The 22382-nt window shown below is 33.5% G+C and overlaps 2 long non-coding RNA genes across 2 annotated transcripts in view; one reads left to right on the top strand and one right to left on the bottom strand.

Moving 5' to 3' along the window:
- Positions 1–20220, bottom strand: part of LOC309626351 — a 43435-nt gene extending 23215 nt beyond the window's left edge. Inside the window, exons 1-2 of the long non-coding RNA XR_014243128.1 lie at positions 17611–20220; positions 10616–10734 (exon numbers count right to left, since the gene is read on the bottom strand). This is a non-coding gene — a long non-coding RNA (uncharacterized lncRNA). The remainder of the gene's footprint in view (positions 1–10615; positions 10735–17610) is intronic.
- The window catches only part of LOC309626418, a 35920-nt gene continuing 24282 nt past the window's right edge, over positions 10745–22382 (top strand). The window contains exons 1-3 of the long non-coding RNA XR_014243174.1: positions 10745–14235; positions 17058–17119; positions 20220–20310. This is a non-coding gene — a long non-coding RNA (uncharacterized lncRNA). The remainder of the gene's footprint in view (positions 14236–17057; positions 17120–20219; positions 20311–22382) is intronic.

Genomic DNA, 22382 nt, shown 5'->3' with positions numbered 1-22382 from the left:
CACTATTTTATAACCACTCCTTCTAGCCTCTGAGTGTAGCATACGGATCTGGCACATATTTTACTAAGTAAACATGAATGTCATATCAAATATGCAATGGAGCATAAGAAAAACATGCCATATAGTTTAATGGTGGTATTGTTTTCTTAAAAATATAATTTTACTTTGAAGATTAAGGTTTGACATGGAAGATAGTCAAATGCAAAGAAAAACCATGTTATAATTGTTTAAGTTGACACTTCCAGAGTTTGTCAATGTGTTAGCACTGTGGTCTACTTGCTAGGAGGATTATGAATACAATTATATAAAAGTTTTTGAGCAGCTATTACCTACCAGGCACAGTATTAGGTGCTAGGGTAATAGATGAATAAGGCAGAGTAGTTGATCTTAAGGAAATATCTATTGAGTAAAGGAGACCTCCTATTCTCAGAAGTCTTTAAGCTAGTTAGAAATATATTCTATATGTATCATTTATTTATTATTTCTATTGAATAATTCTGATGCTGAAGGAAACAAAATAAGGTTAATACGACATTCAAAAAACCCATTTTTCCTCCTTAGAAAGAGAACTACAATTGTTTGGCTAGTTTGACTCAAATATAAGAACCTGGCCTAAAAATCTTTATTCATGAAGTGTAACATATATGGCATTTTAAAACTTTGGCTGGCCGTATCTGGGGGGTGGGGGGAAGAGATAGACATAGAAAGAAGGAAGATGAAGAGGATAAAGAGGAAATGGAGAAGGAAAAGGAAAAGAAAGGTAGAGCTTAGTTTTTTAAAAAAGGAAAATAATAAGAATAAGATTAAAGAGACTTGGGAGGAGAGAAAAAAGGAAAGAAAAGGGGAAAGAGGAAAACAAAAAAAAGGAAAATAGTGGATAGGAATAGTCTAATGTAGACAAAGGAGGCCAGTGCAGACACAGAAGTCAAGAAGAAGCCAAAAGAATCAGCTAAAATAGTTGATTCTAAGGTTTCTGAAGGTTGAAAAATGGGGGGTGATATATGCAGGGGACAATTACATTTGTGTGAAGGCTTTTGAGTTATTTAACTGAATTATGTGAATGTGTAACTTGGACTAAAATAAAACCTAAAATTAAAATCCTCCCTTAACCTTTAACTTTTCCATTCACCAATCCTTTCTCTGCTCCTTTTTATGACAATATACCTTAAAAGTTTTCTATAAGTACCCTTACTTCACCTATCCTATTCTTTTCTCAAACCACTTCAATCTTTAGTCTCCAGTACTCTACTGAATTGGCTCTTGTCAAAGCCAATTATGACCTGCATCTTGCCAAAATCAATGTTTCATTGCAAATCATCTTACTTGACTTATCAATAACATTTGACATAGTTGACCACTGGGTCCATTCTTGAAATGTTTCTGTGAAATCCACAGTGACATAACATTTGACAGTTTTTTGTTTTGTTTTCCTCTACTTCCCTAGTGGCTCCTTTGATGTCTCCATTGATGGTTCTTCCTTTTTTTGACAGATGTCTAAGTGCTGAAGGACTCCAGCTCTCAGCCTCTTTCTTTTCTCTTTCTAATTTTTCTCCTAAGATGATCTTTCTAGTTCCATGATTTAAATATCAGAATATGCTAATGACACTAAAGTTTATATTTCTAGACGAGACCTCTCCTAGGCTCCAGTGCTTAATCAATACTTCCACTCTCTTTAGTAGATATATGAAAGCTAACAAGCCCAAAACACAAAAAATAATTTTCATCTTTCCTCAAGCTGCTCCTGTTGAAATACACTCTTCCCAAACCTTCCCCATCCCAGGTATTGGCATAGTTATCTATCTACATTTTTGCTCAGACAGGAGTATGAGTCATGATTCTTCACATCTCGCACCTATTCGTTCTGGATAGTCTGTCACATCTCTTCTGCCAAAATATACTCCAGATTCAAATATTTCTCACTGTTTCCATTTCTCATTGCAGTTCCATACTACTTTTGTCTAGGATTCTGAAATAGCTCCCTAACTAGAATACTTTGCTTCATTCTTGCCTAAGTACAGTCTATTCTCCACATAAAAGCCAGAAGTATCTTTCTAAAAGATCATGCCATTCCATGCATAGATGCTTCCAATGGATTTCTATTGAAATCAAACATATCCATATTAATTTACCTATTTTACATATTTCTATATAATTTGGCCCCTACCTGACTCTCTAAGCTCATTTTTACTTCTTATTCACTATGTTCATCCAATAGTTGTCTTAACCTATTTGGGATGCTATTACAGAATACCATAGACTGGGTGGCTTGTCTACTCAGTCTGTCTTGACAACAGAAATTTATTTCTCACAGTTCTGGAGGCTGGGAAGTCTAAGATCAAAGTGCTACAGATTTGAAGTCTGATGAAGGACCACTTTCTTGTTCATAGATGACTGTCTTCTCACTGTGTCTTCATATGGCAGAACGGGAAAGGGAGCTCTCTGGGGTCTCTTTTATAAAAACACTAATCCTGTTCATGAGGTTCTGCCCTTGTGACCTAATCATCTCTCAAAGGCTCCACGTCCAAATCTCATTATACTGGAGATTAGATTTCAACACATGAATTTTGCAGACACACAATCATTCAGTCTATAGCACTGGCTTTCTTTCCACCCCTCAAACATTCAAGCTTACTCTCATTTCTGTGCCTTTGCTATTGATTCTGCTTTGAAACTTCTTCCAGTGAATGTTTACATGGTTCTCTATTTCTTATTCAGGTCTCAACAAATATCACCTCCTCAGAGAAGCATTTCGTGACTACTCTAGCTAAAGCAAATCTCTCTCCTCCCTGCCCACATCATATTCTCTATAACATTAATTCATTTTCTCCCCCAGAAACATAGTATCTTATTTTCTTAATATATGTTTCTTAATGTATTTGTAATATATTTTTTACTTATTTAAAAATTTTTCTCCTCCCATTAAGATATGAGGTTACTCCCTCCATATGTTTTTATCTAAACAGTATCTGGAACAAATAGATGCTTAGGAAAAGCTTTGTTTTATAAATAAGTGAAGCTATTGTTTTAATTCTTCCACATGAAAGGAGAATTCAAAAAGTCCTTAGGATGTCTTGAAAAAGTGTATAACTCTCTCAATGCATCTCTTTTCAGTCCCCCTTAAAAATCCTGGACTCTCACAATACTAAACCACTTGTAGGCCACTGAGGTAAAATGTTGGCTCATACCCCTTAAAAATTTTTGCAGGGGACATTCCTGGCAGTCCAGTGGTTAGACTCTGCAGTTCCACTGCAGGGGATGCAGGTTCGATCCCAGGTTGGGAAACTAAGATCCTGCATGCTGCTCAACATGGCCAAAAATTAAAAAAGATAAGAAGTATTGAAGTATGGTTGATTTACAATGCTGTGTCAGTTTCAGGTGTACAGCAAAGTGATTCAGGTCTATATATACAAATATATACATACATCTTTTTCAGGTTCTTCTACATCATAGATTTTTGCAAGATACTGAATACAGTTCCCTGTGCTATAAGTAGGCCCTTGTTGTTTATCTATATTATATATAGTAGCGTGTAGATGATATGTTAATCCTAAACTCCTAATTTATCCCTCCCCCTCCTTTCCCCTTTGGTAACCATGTTTGTTTTCTATTTCTGAGAGTTTATTTCTGGTTTGTAAATAAGTTCAATTATACCCTTTTTTTCTTTAGATTCCCCATATAAGTGATATCATATGATATTTGACTTTCTCTGTCTGACTGGCTCATACCTCTATACATTTGTAAGTAGTTGTTATTCCTCTTACCTAGGGTTCTTTTTCCTTCACTTCATGAAGAATTCCAACCTGCCTCCACAAAAGTATTACCTCCTGAAATAATTTGATACTTCCTCTTTCCCTACCCTATGACTAGATTTAGTCTTTCTCTCTCCTGCACTGTCTTAGCACCTTTACATATCCCTAGTATCCAACATTCGTTACATTGTTTTGTCACTTTTTGCTTCATTTTATGACTTTTTAGATTGTGAAATCTTGGAGGATGCATATTTTTATCTTGTTTACATTTGTATACCTAGAATTTATAACTGTGTATACATACTGTGTAATTCAATATGTAATTACGTACTATGTAGTACAGATCTGATTGAACCTCTCTAGAGAGAATGTGTTTTCATGCAATCTATACAGCGTTAAATCAGAATTCAATATGTCTTTGTATTATTAAATGGCAATTATGATTTCTATAATGATAGTGAACTATTTAGATTTTACTGAAGATTAAGTGAGAAGGTAGAAGTTACATCATATAGTATGTATTAATTTTTCTCCAAACATCTTTATCATCTGTTTCTTCCCAGAGTAACTTCTTGGTTACAAATTCTTTCTTAATCTTTTCCCTACTCTCTCTCCAAACCTCACTGGCTCTAACCGTTCATACTACTGACACCTTCTCTCTTCTTTTTTTAAGCAGCAAATAATTTAGCTTTAACTTTGCTTCTTTACTCTTATATCCTAATTCCCACTATGCCATGCCAGCAATAAAAAATATTCACATTTCTTAAAAATCTGTGTATTTTAAATAAAAACAAGATTGTCCTTATCACCAGGATTTTTCTTTCTTTTCTATTTTTTTCTTTCATTCTAATAAATAATTAAAATGCTGTTAGAGGTATGAGTAATTATATATTCATTTTGCATGTTGTCCTTAATGGATTCTTTAGATGTCAGGTCTACTTGATCTTCTAATGTCAATAACTGCTGACAACTAGAACCATCCTCAGTGGATCTTGTGTAGTTGGGATATAGGATATGTTGTATGAGAAAGAAACCCACATAACAGTGGCTTAAATGAGACAGAAATATCTTTTCCTTTCATGTAATGAAATGGAAAATAGAGATTAAAGTCTGGCTTGGCAGGTATGCTCCATAAAGTTTTCTAAGGGCCTTGCATTTACTATGCTATTGCTTCATGATAGAAAATTGCCCTTATCCTGCAAAAATAAGAATAGCACAAATAACAAGTGTATCCTTTTTGTGAACAATTTGAGAGTAAATTGCGTACATCATGGCCTTCACCCCTAAAAACTTCAGTGGGATTTCTTAGTAATAAAGATATTCTTGTTTATAACCACAAAAAGAAAAGAAAAAAAAAAAGAAAACTGCCCTTATCTTGTATGGTCCCAAATGTATCATCATCACATTCACATTCCAGGCAATGGAATGGAGGAAAGAATGGAGCAAGAAATTCATACCCCTTCCTTTAAAGGGTAAAATTCAGAAGTGCTCACATTACTTTTGCAAACATCGCATTGCCCAGAATTTAATCATCACTCTAAACTTAGCTGCAAGAGAGGCTGGGAGATTTAGACTTTATTCTAGTCAGCCCTTGGTCTAATTAATGTATACTTAAAAATGATTAAGGTAGTAAATTTTATGTTATATGTATTTAACCACTATAAAAAAAGAAATCTTTGCCTAAGACAAAGTCAGAAAGATTGTATCTTGTATTTTCTTCTAGAAGTTGTACAGTTTTAGGTTTTACACTTGGGTCTATGGTATAGTTCGAGTTAATTTTTTCACATGATGAGATATATGGGTCAAGGTTCACTTTTTCAGTTTATGGGTATCTAATTTTTCCAGCATCATTTGCTGAAATGTTTGTGCTGTTTTTATAAATAGAATATTTTTACATTTTTGCTCAATTAAGCATATCAATCTTAAAAAATCATTCTCTATTACAAATCTGTACAAGTATGGTCATTTTTTTGATATTTCATGTTAAAAGGTATAGAGTGTTTTACGCCTACATGCTTATAGTTGTTACCTCTAAGTTGTGAGGTTGTAGATGATTTTATTTTCTTCTCTTTGTTTATGTTAATATATTTGTTTTCTAAAAAAGGCATGGTTAATTGAGAAGTAAAAAAATTATTATTATTATTAGAAGTACATTTTGACTATAGGTGTACATCCATAGAATAAAATTAAAAACTGGAAAAAAATAAAAATAAATAAAAATTAGGGATTCTTGTACTATGACAGAGAAGGGAAGATTGGACACTGGCTGAGGACAATTGGCATTTTTTTTTTGCCACACTCTCCTGCTTCTTCAAGATATATCCAGCCTGGGGCTTCCCTGGTGGCGCAGTGGTTGAGAATCTGCCTGCCAATGCAGGGGACACGGGTTCGAACCCTGGTCTGGAAAGATCCCACATGCCGCGGGGCAACTAGGCCCATGAGCCACAATTACTGAGCCTGCGCGTCTGGAGCCTATGCTCCGCAATAAGAGAGGCCGCGATAGTGAGAGGCCCATGCACCGCGATGAAGAGTGGCCCCCACTTGCCGCAACTAGAGAAAGCCCTCGCGCAGAAACGAAGACCCAACACAGCCATACAAAAAAAAAAAAAAAAAAAAAAAAGATATATCCAGCCTGATAGATAAATGGGCAAAAATTATGAACAGTTTATAGAAGATATAAAAAGACCCTCAGACGCATAGAGAGATGTTCGATTTCACTCATAGTCAGAGACATATAATTAAATTTTAAGTGAAGGAAATAATGTCAGTAAAAATGCTGGTGTAGATATCTCCAAAAGCTGTCAGAATCAACACTGTTAAAATTCTGAAAAAATAGGTAAAGGTCCACATCAACCAAACAAAGGTTTAATGAAGAAAGAGGAAGCCAAGATATGGCAGAAGACCTTTGTGTCATTTTACTTGTCCTTGCACCACCTCCTTCCTTGGGTCTACTGGGGTCTTGAAGATGGCAGTTAATCTTCCTAGTGTTGAATCCTGCTTCCTTATTCCAGAGACAGCATAGCAGACCTTCTCAAAGAATTGTGTTTCTCTGTTTGATCTGTCTGAGGGCTACTTAAAGGACTGATGCAAGGCACCTGTCTTTGATTTTCCTAAGTAGAACACCCTCAGGTCACAGAGGACCTTTCTCAAAAACATTGAAAGGAAAAGAGAAAACCTGTTTCCATCTGGAGCAAAATATAAAAGCTAGGAAGAGATATTCTTTGGAAAATTAGGGCAGTGAAAAGTTTCCTTGGGTATTTAAATACTAGGGGATTTAGAAAGCCATGTCCATGTCATGGGCAGGACTCATGTTCAGGAAAGACCTTGAGAAGACCTTAAGTTTTCACCTCTGGCTCAGTAAAAGCTGTAAGTGAAGGCTAAAGCATAATTGTAAACAGGCTGGCTAAACATTAAACAAGTACACCAACATCGAGCCAATTTGCAAAGACTAGAAGAGTTATTTTGTTTATTTGTTTCTTGTTTTTTTTAACTCCAGGTGTTCAAGGAAATTTCTGTCAAAACTCTAACTTAACCACAAGTTAAAGGAGCAGAGATCTCAAAGACCACACATGGCAAAGAATACAACCTTTACAAATAATACTTTAGAAGTCATTAAACAAAGAGCTATAATACACATAGCAATAAAAACAAACCATGAGGACAAGAATATTATAATCTCCAGAGTTACTACATTATAATATGTCAAATTGTGCAATTTTCAACCAAAAATTATAGAGTATGCAAAGAAACAGGAAAATATGATCTATTCACAAGAGAATTTAATAGAAACTGTCCCTAAGGGAGTAGACACATTGGACTTACTCAGTGTTAACTATGATAAATGAGCTAAAGGAAGCCAGGAGAAAGATGTCTTAACAAATGGAGAATATCAATAAAGGGGTAGAAAATATAAAAAAGAAAAAAACATTTCTAGAGCTGAAAAGTATATTAACTAAAATGAAGAAATCACTTGAGCTTTTCAACAGCATATTTGAGCAAGCAGAATAGAATTGGCAAACTTGAAGACTGAAATTATCCACTCTGAGGAGCAGAAAGAAAAAAGAATGAAGAAAAATGAACAGAATTTAAGATACCTGTGCAACACCACCAAGTGTACCAACATAAACATAATGTGAGTCCCAGAAAGAGAGAAGAGAGCAAATGTCAGAAAGAATATTTGAAAATATAATAGCCTAAAACCTTCCAAATTTGATAAAAGACATGAACCTTTATACCTAAGAAGCTCAGCAAATTCCAAGAAGGATAAACACAAAGAGATCTATACCAAGGCATTTTATAATCAAACTGTTGAAAGACAAAGAGAGAATCCTGAAAGAAGCAAGAGAGAAGCAATTTGTCATACACAAGGAATCCTCAATAAGAGTAATAGCCAATTAATCAGCAGAAACTATGAAGGTCAGAAGGCAGTGGAATAACATATTTAAAGTGCTGAAAGAAAAAAATGAATTCCATATGTGGCAAAACTATCTTTCAAAAATGAAGAAGAAACTAAGATAGTTCCAGAAAAATAGAAGCTGAGGGTGTTAGTCCCTGGTAGACTTGCCCTATAAGAAATGCTAAAGAAAGTACATCAGGATGAAATAAAATGACATTGGACAGCCATGTGAAGTCATATGAAGCATAAAGAACACTGGTACAGGTAACTACGTAACAAATACAAAACCAGTATTATTGTATTTTTCAACTCCCTTTTCTTTCCCTATGTGATTTAAAAGGCAAATGCATAAAACATTAATTTAAAATCTATGTTAATGGGCAACAATGCATATAGATGTAATTTGTGACAACAGCGATATAAATGGGAAGGGACAGAGCTGTATAGGAGCAGATTTTGTACACTATTGAAGATAAGGTGGTATTAGTACAAAATAGATTGTAATAAGTTTAAAAGATTAATTGTAGTCCTCAGGGAAACCAATAAGAAAATAACTTAAAAAAAGAAAAGGAAATGAAAACAGAATAAAAATTGTACACTATAAAGAATCAAGAATCAAATAAGGGCAAATAAGGCACTAATGGAGGAAAATGAAAAACAACAACAAAGACACAACCAAAACAAATAGCAAATGGCAGAGATTCTTTCTTATCCCTAATTACTTTAAGTTTAAATGGATTAAACTGTCCAATTAAAAGGCAAAAATTGTCAGAATAAATTTTTTATAAGTATGATCCAACTACATGTTGTCTACTAGAGACTCACTTAAAATAAGTTAACTGGCATCTGTTCTACAATAAAGAGATCTAAGAGACACAATAAAACAAAAAGCCATGTAAAAAATTTGTTTAGATCTTGATTTCAAGAAAGCAACTGTATAAATACGTTTTAAAACAACTGAATGAAGTTTGATTATGGAAATCTGATTATGATATTAGAGGATACTAAGGAATATCATTACTTTTTCTGGTCATAATAACTGTAGTTTTGGGAAATGCTATTAAATCACTTAGGGGGGAAATTACAAGATACTTAGGAATTGCTTTAAAACACTTTGTAAGGAAGAAAATGATAAAGAGGAATAAAGCAAATATGGCAAAATATTGATAATTCTTCTTTATTGGTGATGGGTATATGAGGTTCATAATAATACTATTTTTACTTTTTACTGTATTTGAATTATTTTAAAACACTTAGTCTGTGATTACTTCTGACCCCCCCTCCACTGATTTTATCCTAGTATAAGTCATCACCATATCTCATTGGCATTATTGCAATGGTCCGTAATATTGTGTTCCTGTATCTACCAATGCCCACTTAAATCTGTTTTCAGGCAGAGAAATCCTTTGCTGTAGAAATGAAAATGAATACAACCTTTGATTATAACTATTCCTTGACTCCCCATGCCCCTCAGAGTAAAAGCCAAAGTTCTTGCAATGTTCTAAAGGACTTTCCATGACTTTGCTCTCCTTAAGTCTCTAACCCCGCCTCCACTGCTCCTCTCCCTCCAGGGCTCCAGTCACACTAGTCTCCCTCCTCAAGCCAAAAATGCCCCCACCCTAGGGCCTCTGCTCTAGCAGCTTCCTCTTCCTATCATCTGTATAGCTAACTCTCTCACTTTCTTTAAGGTTTTGCTCAAATGTCATTTTCTTAATGAAATCAATGGTGACCTTACTTTATCCTGTCACAATTAAAATTACAACCTGCCCCTTCCCACTTCAGACACACTCCACCTCCTCAACCTGCTTTATTTTTCTTCATAGCATTTACCACTTTTGCATATATGTTTTTCTAATTTATTTTGCTAATTTATAATTGTCTGTGTCTGTCTGATGGAATGGAAGCTCCATCAGGGCAGGGAGTTTTATGTATTTATTTGCTTGCTAATTTGTTTAATGCTATATTCCATGCGCCTAAAATAGTACATGGAGCATTGTAGGCAATCAATAAATATTTGGGGGGAGAATGAGTGAATGAATTTTTAAACCAGTGGTAAAATTACGTTTGAAGCATTAAATATGACTGTGTGTATACAAGTCACACTACAATAAAAATTCAACAAATGTCAATTTAGATAAAATATGGAATTTGAAGTTGGTTGTTAGTTTACAAAGTTTTGATTGCTTTTTTTACCCATCTAGAGTAGTTTGATACTCTCCAGCTAAAAGAGCACAAACATTGTAATTAATGCTATGATTTTAGTTTAGTTTTGAGTGAGACAATAAGTAGAACTTTGACATTTGTCAAAATACATGTTAGGTTTTTTAAAAATATATATTTGTTGCTGTCCAAGGGATGATTATTAGCAAAGAATGTTAATTTTTTGAGAGTAATTATTATGATAGGTGCTACAGGATATATCAGAAATAAATTTTTATTAAAATTGATAAAATCACCTTTTATAACTCACCTTTTCCAAGAGAAAAAACTAGATAGATGAAAGTTTATTTAAAAGCTATGTTTAATCCTCATATCTTCTCAGTGTGATACCATACCTCTTGCTCGTTGAGAAGAATTCACCTGCAGTCACTATTAAATGAAAGAAAAAGAAGAGCTACCTTTGAAATTGGAAACAAAATTTAAAGAGTCTAAAAAGGAGGAACATGTACTGTGCTTATCTATTTGCATAAAAAATTTAAAAACATTAGATAAAGTAAAGAAAGTTGAAAAGAGAAAGTGGAGTAAGTAAAGCTTGCAGGAATTTTTCCCATTGGTTCTTTGACGAGTTGTGAAACTACTGAGAAGGATGTGAAAGAAGAGGTCCAAAATAATGTTTACTGGTTTTGACTAACCAACTAACTGAATGAATGATAAAGGAATGAAATGGAAAATTCAGGGAAATATATACATTTTATATCTTGATTTCAACAAGCCATTTGACTCTCTGTCACAATATCTTTATGACCAAAAGGGAGAAACTTGGACCAAATACAAACACATTTGGGTACATTTTAACTGGTTGAGCAAATATACCTAATGCTTATTGATTAATGGATTAATGCAAGCTTTAATTACATAAACAGTGCTCTTTGGTTTTTGGTATATTAACTCAGATGAATAATAATAATGCCTGGGGCTTCCCTGGTGGAGCAGTGGTTGAGAATCTGCCTGCTAATGCAGGGGACACGGGTTCGCGCCCTGGTCTGGGAAGATCCTCTATGCCGCGGAGCAGCTGGGCCCGTGGGCCACAACTACTGAGCCTGCGTGTCTGGAGCCTGTGCTCCACAACAGGAGAGGCCACGATAGTGAGAGGCCAGCGCACCGTGATGAAGAGTGGCCCCCGCTTGCCGCAACTAGAGAAAGCCCTAGCACAGAAACGAAGACCCAACATAGCAATCAATCAATCAATCAATCAATCAATCAATCTTTAAAAAAGAAATAATAATAATAATGCCTGACATTGCATAGCATTTTATAGTTCACAAAGAGCTCATTTGTGAGCTCTCATTTAATCCTCATCATAGCCTTGTGCTGAAGGCTGGGACAATGTGATTATCTTTCTTTAACTAGATATGGAAACTGATTTTCAAACTGATTTTATTTTTCTAATAAAGTGATTATCTTTATTTAAGTAAATATGGGTAAATGATTTGCCTAAAGACATATGGGAATACATACGCTTATTAATAAAAAAAGCTAAGAGAAATAACTAACAATTTGGATAAAATAATACAGATTCAAAAACATCTTCAAAGTGGATGTATAGAACAAATCTAACAAGAAAAACAAATTAAAATAACTATAAACACATGAAATAAACTGGGTTTTCTCTTTTGAGCATTTATATCAGTTTGTAATTGTATATTTATTGTTGTGACTGTTTTATTAATGTTTGACTGTTTCTAGAGACTGTATGGTCATCAGAGTGTCTGTGCTCAGCAATACATCTCCAGAACCTGGGGTAGTGCTTGGCACTAGTAGTTATGCAACTAATAATTAAATAAATTCAGCACAAAGGTTATAAAAATGTCAAGTATAAATTTCACAATCAAAAGACATATCTTGAGAGCTTTATATCAGAAAGTAAAATAAGGTTTTAGTTGACAGAACAAAAACATAAAAGAATATGCATTGTAATCTTAGCCTATGCAACTGTGCATGATTTTAAGCTCTACTCATAATCAGGGTAATGGCCAACCAGATTGTGTGCAGAAGATTGTGTGCATATTGGAAATTACTGGAGAAAATTCTAGAATTTAACTTGAACATTTCTTTTGTTAAAATAATTTTTAAACATTTGTAGGAAGGTAATGTGTAAGAAACAGGTATATAACTAATAGTTCCAAGGTGAAAGTAGGGCCAACGAATAGATTGTCTACAGAGGCAGTTTTATTCTCTATAAAAATAAAATTTTATAAGATATAAAAATAGAACAACCCAACACTATAAGAAATGGTCTTGTGAAGTAAGGGAATCTGAGTCATTGGGAGTATTTAAACAGATCTGGATAAACTTGCCAAAATCATGACAGAGCACATTTATTTTCTTGGATAAAAATTTATTAGATTCTGTTTTACTATAACATATTCCTAATTAAATTGGTCATATTGTCCTTGAATATTATTACCAGGCACTGGAGAAAACATACACACTATATATATATATTTTTTTATTTTGACCAATTTACCTGATTTTTGGCACCAGGCATTATATTTAAACTCTTGCCTTCATAACAAATAAGATTTAGTTCTTGTTATTACTGTCAACTTTAAAAATATTCAGGTTTTAAACAAAAGGGAATTGTATCAGATAGCTATTTATTAAGTTAAAAAAATTTTAAACTATTCAAATGTGTATGCATAAAGGTATTTTCAAAGGCTAATATTATATAAAATAGGTTTCAGATGAAAACAAACAGAAAAAAATTTCTCATTCTTCCAGAGAATACTCTTCTCTATGTTTGGAAATTTAGGAAAGGAATTTTGTGATTTTAAGAGTTAGAGTTATATCTGTTAGATTTTAGCTTTTGGATGCATGAAGTGGGGCATTGTCTCAATACTGGTGATGCTAGCTTTTGCTTTGCTGTTCAGAATCACACTTTGCAAGCACATCCATTAAGAGATTCTTCCTAAAGTATATCTAAAAGGCTAAATGCTTCCTGCTGTGCTGAGTATATTAATTTCCATTATCTTCTAGTACCTTCCTCTTGGTAATCATCTGCAGACAACCACCTGTAGAAGAGCAGCTCTATGTTTATGTATAAATAAAATAGGTTATATATGTGCTTTTCTATTTTTCTCCACAAAAAAAAGTGTTTTACTCCTGCTGTTCAACACATTTTGATGTGCTGTTCTATAAATTTAAAGCAAGGTTAAAAAGAAAATTAAACAAGATTCATCTGGCAGCATTGCAAGTTAGTATCATACACCTGGCACATAGATTCCAAAGCAAAGTGATTCTTTGGGAAAAAACTGCTTGATAAACAGGAGAACTAAAAAAAGGATGAACAGATGACAGTGCATTGAAAATTAGATAAAAGCCTGCAATGTGATATTGCAGGAAGTTGTGGAGATGTAATGAGACAAGACAGAGCAAAGGGAAAACTAGACAGAATAAGGAGAAAAATTCCTAAGTGTGAGCTATTTTACAGTGCCAAATAGCTTCTCAAGAAATAGTGGAAACTCTGTCCCTTGAATAATTTCAAAGTAGAGTAGGAAATTGGACTGAGAATATAAAGTGGTGACAAAACTTTAATGACTGAAGAATAAGGTGATGAAATAAAGAAACAAAGAAATACAAATTCAAAGAGTTAGGTGATTTTGAACATGATGGTTTTGTTAAGTTTCTCTCTCATTAACAACAATAATAATTGTAATATTTAAAATTTATGAAAGATTTTTATAAATTCCTAAAAACCATAACTAATCAAAAAGAATACAATTTAATCTTTGTAGATATGTTGAAAACTAAGACTTACACTTGAGCCTCTGATGAGACTGCAGCCCCTGCTGATACTTGGATTGCAGCTTTATAAGAGCCTGAACAGAGGATGCAGTTGAGCTGTGCCCTGACTCCTGACCCATGGAAATTGTGAGATAATAAATGTATATTTTTTAAGTGGCTAAGATTGTTTATACAGCAATAGAAAACAAACACAGGCATCAATGTTTAAAACAAGAAAATGTTACTTAAAAGATTGTATAAAGAATATTTAACTAATATAATATTGAATTGAAATGAATGATGCCAGAAAACTGCTTGCCCTCATATTTGCACCTGCTAGTAACTTTATAGTCTAAGCCCTTTTGCAGAGCACAGTTTTCATTTCCATCTCTAGTTAAATTGGGACTGGTGCCTCTTATCTGTTTTTTAAAAATCTTGCTTTAGACTTTGGGAAAAAAAAAACAATACAAGGACTGATTCTATCTTTAGATTAAAAATGTATGCAAGTTATTAATCAGTAATAATCAGAGGATAATTTAGGAGAATTTCAAGTTTTCTCTTTGTTCTAAGTATTATCTAAATGTGCCTTAAAAATGCCCTGTTAATAAAGGCTGTATATGAAAAGCTTACAGCTAATATTGTAAACAATGGGGAAAAACTGAAAACTTTTTCTCTAAGATCAGGTTGATCACTCTTGACACTTCTATTCAACATAGTACCAGAAGTCCTAGCCACAGCAACTAGGCAAGAAAAAGAAACAAAATTCACCTAAGATGGAAAAAAGAAGTAAAATCGTCCCTATTTGCAGATGACATGCTCTTGTACATAGAAAAACCCAAAGACTCCACAAAAAAATGTTAGAACTAATAAACTAATTCAGTCAAGTGGTGGGATACAAAATCAACATACAAAAATCAGTAGTATATTATACATTAAAAATGAACTATCTGAAAAGGAAACTAGGAAAGCAATTTCATTTACAATACTACCAAAAAGAATAAAATGCTTAGGGATAAACTTAATTAAGGAAGTAAAAGACTTAAACACTGAAAATTACAAAACACTGATGAAAGAAATTAAAGAATATACAAAAAAAAAAAAAAAGGAAAGATGTCTTGTGTTCATGGATAAGACAATATTGTTGAAATATCCATACTACTTAGTGGTCCAGATTTAATGCAATCCCTATCAAAATCCCAATGGCAGGTTTTTTAAAATTTTTTAACAGAAATAGAAAAAAATCCTAAAATTCATATTGAACCACAAAGATTCTGAATAGCAAAGAAAATCTTGGGAAAGAAGAACAAAGCTGGAGACATCACAGTTCCTGATTTCAAGCTATATCATAAAACTACAATAACCAAAACAGTATGGCACTGGCATAAAGACAGACATATAGACCAACAAAACAGAATAGACAGCCCAGAAATGAATCCATGCATACATGGTTGATTGATCTTTGACAAGAGAGGCAGAAATGCACAACGGGGAAAGGATTGTCTCTTCAACAAATGGTACTGGGAAAACTGGATATTCATAGGCAAAAGAATGAAATTTGACTCATCTTACATCATACACAAAAGTCAACTCAAAATAGATTAAAGACCTAAATGTAAAACCTGAAACTGTAAAATTCCTAAAAGAAAACACAGGAAAAACCTTCATGACATTGGTCTTGGCAATGATTTCATGGAGATGACACTAAAACCACAGATAACAAAGCAAAAATAAAAAGTTGAACTACATCAAATTAGAAACCTTCTGCACAGCAAAAGAAACAATCAGCAAAGTGAAAAGGCAGTGAATGGGAGAAAATATTCACAAACATTATATTGGATAAGGGATTAATTTCCATAATATATAAGGAACTCCTATAATTCAATAGTAATAAATAAATAAATAACCTGATTAAAAAATGGGCTAAGACTTGAGTAGAGATTTATCCAAAGAAAACATTCAAATGGCCAACAGGTATATGAAAAAATATTCAATGCACTAGTCATCAGGGGAATGCAAATCAAAACCACAGTGATGTATCACCTCACATCTGTTAGGATGGCAAATATTTTTAAAAAAAAAGACAAATTTTGGCGAGTATGCGGAGACATGAAAACCCTTGCACACCCTTGATGGGAATGTAAAATGATGCAGCCACTATGGACAACTGTATAGTGATTCTTCAAAAAGTTAAAAATAGAACTACCACATGATTTAACAATCTCACTTCTGGGTGTTTACCCCTGCCCCCACCAAAAAAAAAAAAAAAATCAGAATCTTTCCAATGTTTTGCATACCAATGTTCACTGAAGCACAATAGCCAAGGTGTGAGAACAACATATATATTCATGAATGGATGAATAGATAAGGAAAGTGAGGTATACACATGCAATGGAATATTATTTGGTCTTAAAAATGAAGGAAATCCTGCAATATGCAACAACATGGATGAATCTTGAGGACATTTTACTAACTGAAATAAGCCAGTGCAAGAATGACAAATACTGCCTGATTCCACTTATATGAAGTATCAAATATCGTTAAACTCATAGAATCAGAGGGTAGAATGGTGCTTGCCAGAGGCTGGGACATGAGAAACTGAGAGTGTTGCTAATCAACAGGCATAAAGTCTCACTTATGCAAGATAAATAAGTTCTAGATATTTGCTGTACAACATTGTCCCTACAATTACCAGTATTTTATTGTCACTAAAAAATTTGTTAAGATGGCAGATCTCTTTCTAAATGTTCTTACCATAATAAAATAAAATTTTAAAAGAGTTTTCAATTAATAAAGCAAATAATTTTAATAGGAAAAATGCTCAGTCAATTTGTATTGCTATTAAATAATTAAAATTAAACGTTCACTTGCTCTGTTTTTATCCAAACTAAAAGACTAATTATTTTACTCATTAAATTATATCTTCTTACTTTCTTGTCTGTGAAAAAATAATAATCTGTACTTTTGTCTAGGTGACTGTGATTTCCACTGCTACTCTTACCAAAGAAAATCATTCACTCTATGACTCTAAAATGTAAGCAAATGTTGCATAATGTTCTTTGCACTTTGTTAATATTAATAATAACAATGATAATGACAGTCACCATTTATTAAGTATTTACTTAGTGTTAGTCCTATGAGATTTTTGTATTTTATCTAATCCTTACATACAATCAATGAGGTGGAAAATATTAGCTTTTTTATCATCTGAGGAAATGGAGGCTTAGAAAATTTAGGTAACTTATCTAAGAACATACATTTTACTAAGTGTAGACCCAGGAATTTGAATGAGGTTCTTTAGATATGATGCAATATGGAGTGATTCTGATAATTATAGGAATTTCTCCAAAAAACTGCTATTGTCTATATAAAAAATACTTAAAAAAAATAGTATAGAAACAAAATAAAAATTTTATGTATCAAGACACTAAAGATAACTCAATAGAATATTCATGAACAAGTGAGGGCAAAGTAGGATTTAAACAGATGCATTTTAATCCCAGTTCCATTCATAGTCAAACTTACAGAAGTGCTATCTTCACTGGAAGTTTTTGCTGTTAAACAGTCCATTCAGTCTTCAACCCACTGTAATATGGCTTGTTGCCTTTCTTTCTTCTGAAGTTTCAGTAATTGAAATCATCTATGAATTCCTAATTCCAAATCGAGTGAAAATTTGCCCTTGTTATAGCCATGTTCTCTTAAATATTTGACACTGTTGCCTACTCCTAATTGAAATTTTCTCCTTCTTTGGTTTTCATGACACGAATTATTCCAAATTTCCTTTTATTTCTGTGGCAGTCCTTGCTCACATGTATGTGTTCACCTTCTTTTGCCCAACATTTAAATATTAGCGTTATCCAGAGTTCTATCCTCAGCTTTATCTTCCTCTCCTCTATAATTTCTTCCTGGAAGATGATGTCCAACCCTTGCCTTCAGCTACTACTTGACTACTAAAGATACCCAGTCACATTCTGTGCTCTAAATTCATATAGCCAAAGCTTACTCAAAATCTATTCATGGACATTACTTAACTGAACTCATGATCTCCTCTGTACCCGACAACATATTTCTGGATCTCTTTATTTCATTTTATATTTAGTGTTTAGTATGGGGCTCAAAAATGTGTACTGCATGATGGAATTACATACTTTTAAAGGTGTTTGTTCAATCTGGAAAGTGAGTAACGATTGCCAGATTTTTTTTTAAATTGCGAATACTCCTTTCAGGGTAATAAGTAGTAACCTTACACACTTCAAGGATTACTTATATATCTGCTCAAAATGAGCAGTTATTTCTTCTCAGAGTAACTTCAAGTAAAATTATTAAGAGGAAAGTATTTTTGGTTTCTTTTTCTTCTCTTCTCTGAAAATTAGACTTTTCTTTTAGTGTTCACATATCCAGGAACACAATGCTCTCAAAAGATCCCTTAACCATTATGATAAAGTGTACTAGTTAGTTATTGCCATAATACTGCTATATAACAAATTACACATAAATGTAAAATAACTTTTTCATCAGTCACCTTTCTGCAGATTGGTTGGAGCAGGCTCAGTTTGCCTGAGTTCAGCCTGATTTGACTTCAAGCTGAGGTTGAGTTCAGGTCTGCTCCACATGTTTTTATCCCTCCTTGGACTAGTAGGCTGATCGGGACATGTTAATTTCATGGCAATATGCCATAGTTGAGGTGATATATAGAGTCTCTGAGTGTGGGGAGAAGAAGAAAAAAATGCTAAATGTTGATGTTAAAAACCCTTCACAGAGGAGGTGACATTTGATCTGGGTATTAAAGGATGGGAAATTAAAATTAGCCAATCAGAGAATGAGGGAAGAACTTTCCAATTATTGATAATGAGGCATAAGATTATTTATATTAGCTTAAAATGATTTATCATACTATCTGAGAGAAGAAGGTTTGAGTTTTAGCAAAAGCATGAAAGCTGAAATCCCAACTTAGAGAAATGACTACTACAGAATTTTACAAACTCAGGCAAGTGGACCCTCCTGGCAGTAAGATAATGCGTGTTAGAAAGGCTGTATAACACATTGAATCGGACAAACTAGCAATCAAAGGCAAACTAGCTACTTAGGACCTAATAAATCTTACTGGTGTGTTTGGTTTAACCTGAATACAGTTCTTTGAAAATTTGAACTAATGATTTGAAATAGGGCAATTTTACATAAAGATCCAAATCTTTGACAATGTCGAGTTTGTAGTCCAACATGAGAAGTGTTGTCTAGAGCTGCATGATGGGTCCTTTGTTAAGAGGGATGTATACTTTCCAAGTTGGTTCCGACTCCATGGAACCTTATCGTCTCCTTTTCCCAGAGATGGATTGTCAGTTGCCATTTATCATTAAGCATGGACTATTTGTTTTTTCTGGTAAAAGAGAAATATTTATCTGTATTCTATCAATAATTGATGAATGAAAGATATACCAAAAGAGACACGTGTTTCAAGAAAAATGGGAGAAAGCATATTTGTAAGGACTATTTCTCTGTTTAATATGCAAGTGAGATGCTATTTTAGAAGATGATGATAATAAGAAGCTATTAATAGGAGGCTTTCCAAAAGCTGTGCAACCCTAGTTTTATGTTTTCTGCTGCTGCTGCTGCCACCAATATTGTATCTCATCTTCAGAATAATTTATCACAATGCAGGGTCAAAAAGTTCCCAGCAATTAGCCACCCCAAACTCTGAGAATCTCAAATCCTAATGTAAAAACTATGTTATTATCCTCTTTGAGTCCACCTCCCTCCTAGAAGCTACCTGTGTTGAATTAGTAGTCTATTCAAACAAGAAAGGAACTCAGCATGGACTGTTCTAGGCAAGGCTATCCTGACAGTCATATTTTGTTATCTCTCTTCGTATAGCATCAACATCAGAGAAATGGGAAATGCTTGTTTCTGAGGAAACACATTATACATTGGGCCTAATAGAGTACAAAGAAACATTTGAGCCAAATTAAGCCAAATATTTTAATATCCTAAGAGTTGTATAGTCTTAGGAAGTATACAAAATAATGCAGTTTCCTTCCATTCAAATAGAAAAATGTTTTGCTTTGGGGAGCAACTGTATTTACTTATCTCCAGAAGTAAGTTGCTGTTTTTCTCCCCCCTTTGTCGGACTTGAACAGGAAGCTGTCCCTGGAGTGGTTGACTGAGGGCAGATGAAAGCTGAGAGCCGGCCTCTGCCACTCAGGGCTAGGCGCCACATCCCCCTACATGGTAAGATTCTGATGGGCCCTCAAGTTCATCCCTTCTACTTGGGGTGGGCCTAGGAATAGACCCGACTGTGCTGCTCAGCTTGGGTTGCTTAGCCTTCTGTGATCCCACAGGCCGAGGTCTACATGCCAGCCCTCCAGAGATAAAAGAAATGCAAAATCCAATCAAGCCAGGTGGGAGCTATAGATGTAGATGAATCCAACGACATGGTTAAAATGTAGTTGATATATAAATATGGTAGGTTTGGAGAGTTAACCTTCCAAATTTGAAGAATAATAATAGGAATGGAGGGCAAAGCATTTTTCAATGCCAGAAAGATTTAAAATTGAATAGGGAAACATTTAAGAGATTAAAAACTCATAGCATTAATATTCTTTAGTAAAAATTAGGTGCACATTTATTATTGGTCCCTTTAGTGTTGAAGAAAATTGGAAAACTAGAATCCCAGGGGGTCAACTATGTTATTTCATTTTAAAACCCTGTATTTTCATATTAAGATGCCTAATTAACCAACCACTTTAGGCTTATGGTTTTGTGGTTATTGTCGAGACCTGACTAGATTTTTAAAAATAATATTTAAGAGAATTCTTATTTATAAATTTACTTTATTAGCTTTATAAAAGTATTTAGCAGTTGGGAAATTGTAGTCAGAAAACAAAAGTATAAGAAAATAAATTTAAAAAATTTTAACTTTGATTTAAAATGCTAAAATGTTTATAACTAAGCTTGTAAATGGGACTAGGAATTATTGAAAGGCCTTTAAAACAATTTGAGAATTTTCTAGTCCTATAAGTAGAATAAGGTAAATAAACTGAGCTTGAAAGTAAACTTAAAGTAAACTTTAAGATTAAAAGCCTAAAAATGAACTAAGTTTTTATAATTATAAATTTAATTAGTTGACTTTTTAAAGATTAAACTTCTGAATATTCATTTCTGTAAATAAAAACCAACCCTGAGGGTAAAAAGCAAAACCAAAATGAAACAAAAAGTCACACAAAACCCCCTTCAATATTAGGAATGAAGCACATAGCCATCAGGTATAGAAGGTTTGGTTATAATTTTTCAAGACTTAAGAGCTTTGAGCACAGAGTCCTCATATTCTTCCCTGTCCAGACCAATATTAGGGATCAAAACTTAGCAAGAAATATTACTGGCAAATGTAAAGAAGCTCCATGAAGATTTTAATAAACTTCAAATATGACTGAAATGTCAATAGAGTTTGATTTTGAATTTGAATGTTTACACCAAAACCCTTAGAATCATTTTTATTATCTGGTTTTGATTAGCTTCTGTTTCAGTTTAAATCAATTCTCTGAGACAACTATCTTTGCTTACCTGTGCTTGCTGCATATTAAACAAACAAAAAATAATGTGAGGTAACTCTGAAAAAATGTGGTTAATTTATTTCAAAATTTAGTTAACCTAAATTTTTGTTGGTCTTCAACAATTTAAAAATTTTTTGACATTTTATAACAATTTCAGTGGATTTAGGCTACCTCGGGGTCTAGTAGCGCATTTTCAGTCGTCTGGATTGTGCCCTTTTGTGTAATGAGGTTTTAAGTGATTTTCATTCACTTCTTTATAGTTTTTGTATTTTAAATTTTTCTTACAATGAGCAAAGTAGGAGGGCAAAAGTTATTAAATTTATTAAAACAATGTGAATTTAAAAATATACTTTTTTTTTCCCAGAGACTTCGTAACTATATAAAGTGAAATCATGAATTGTGTGGTGTAACATTTTCTAGGACTTTAATATTTTAATGATTGAAAAGTATGCCGTTATTAAAGGAAGGAGCTTTGCTCCAAGCACAATCTCTCCTATGATGTATCTCAACTTAGAAGGCTGTAGACTAATTAGACACACAACATATGCCTCCCTATGGTTTTACTTACCCTATATTGGTTTCCATTCTTTAGTCAGATATGTTCTTTTGCTGTTAAACTTTTCCTTTTGAAGACATTGCTTTTAATTACAAAATTTAAAAAGGGAAACACAAAAACCTTACCCAGTACATGAAAAAAACTGCATAGAAAAAACTGAGTCATAAAAACTGCAGCAGTTGGTCTTAACCACA

Source organism: Balaenoptera borealis, assembly GCF_965194805.1.
Source record: "Balaenoptera borealis genome assembly, chromosome: 1".
NCBI lineage: Eukaryota > Metazoa > Chordata > Mammalia > Artiodactyla > Balaenopteridae > Balaenoptera > Balaenoptera borealis.
This window is presented reverse-complemented; position numbering and strand designations above follow the sequence as displayed.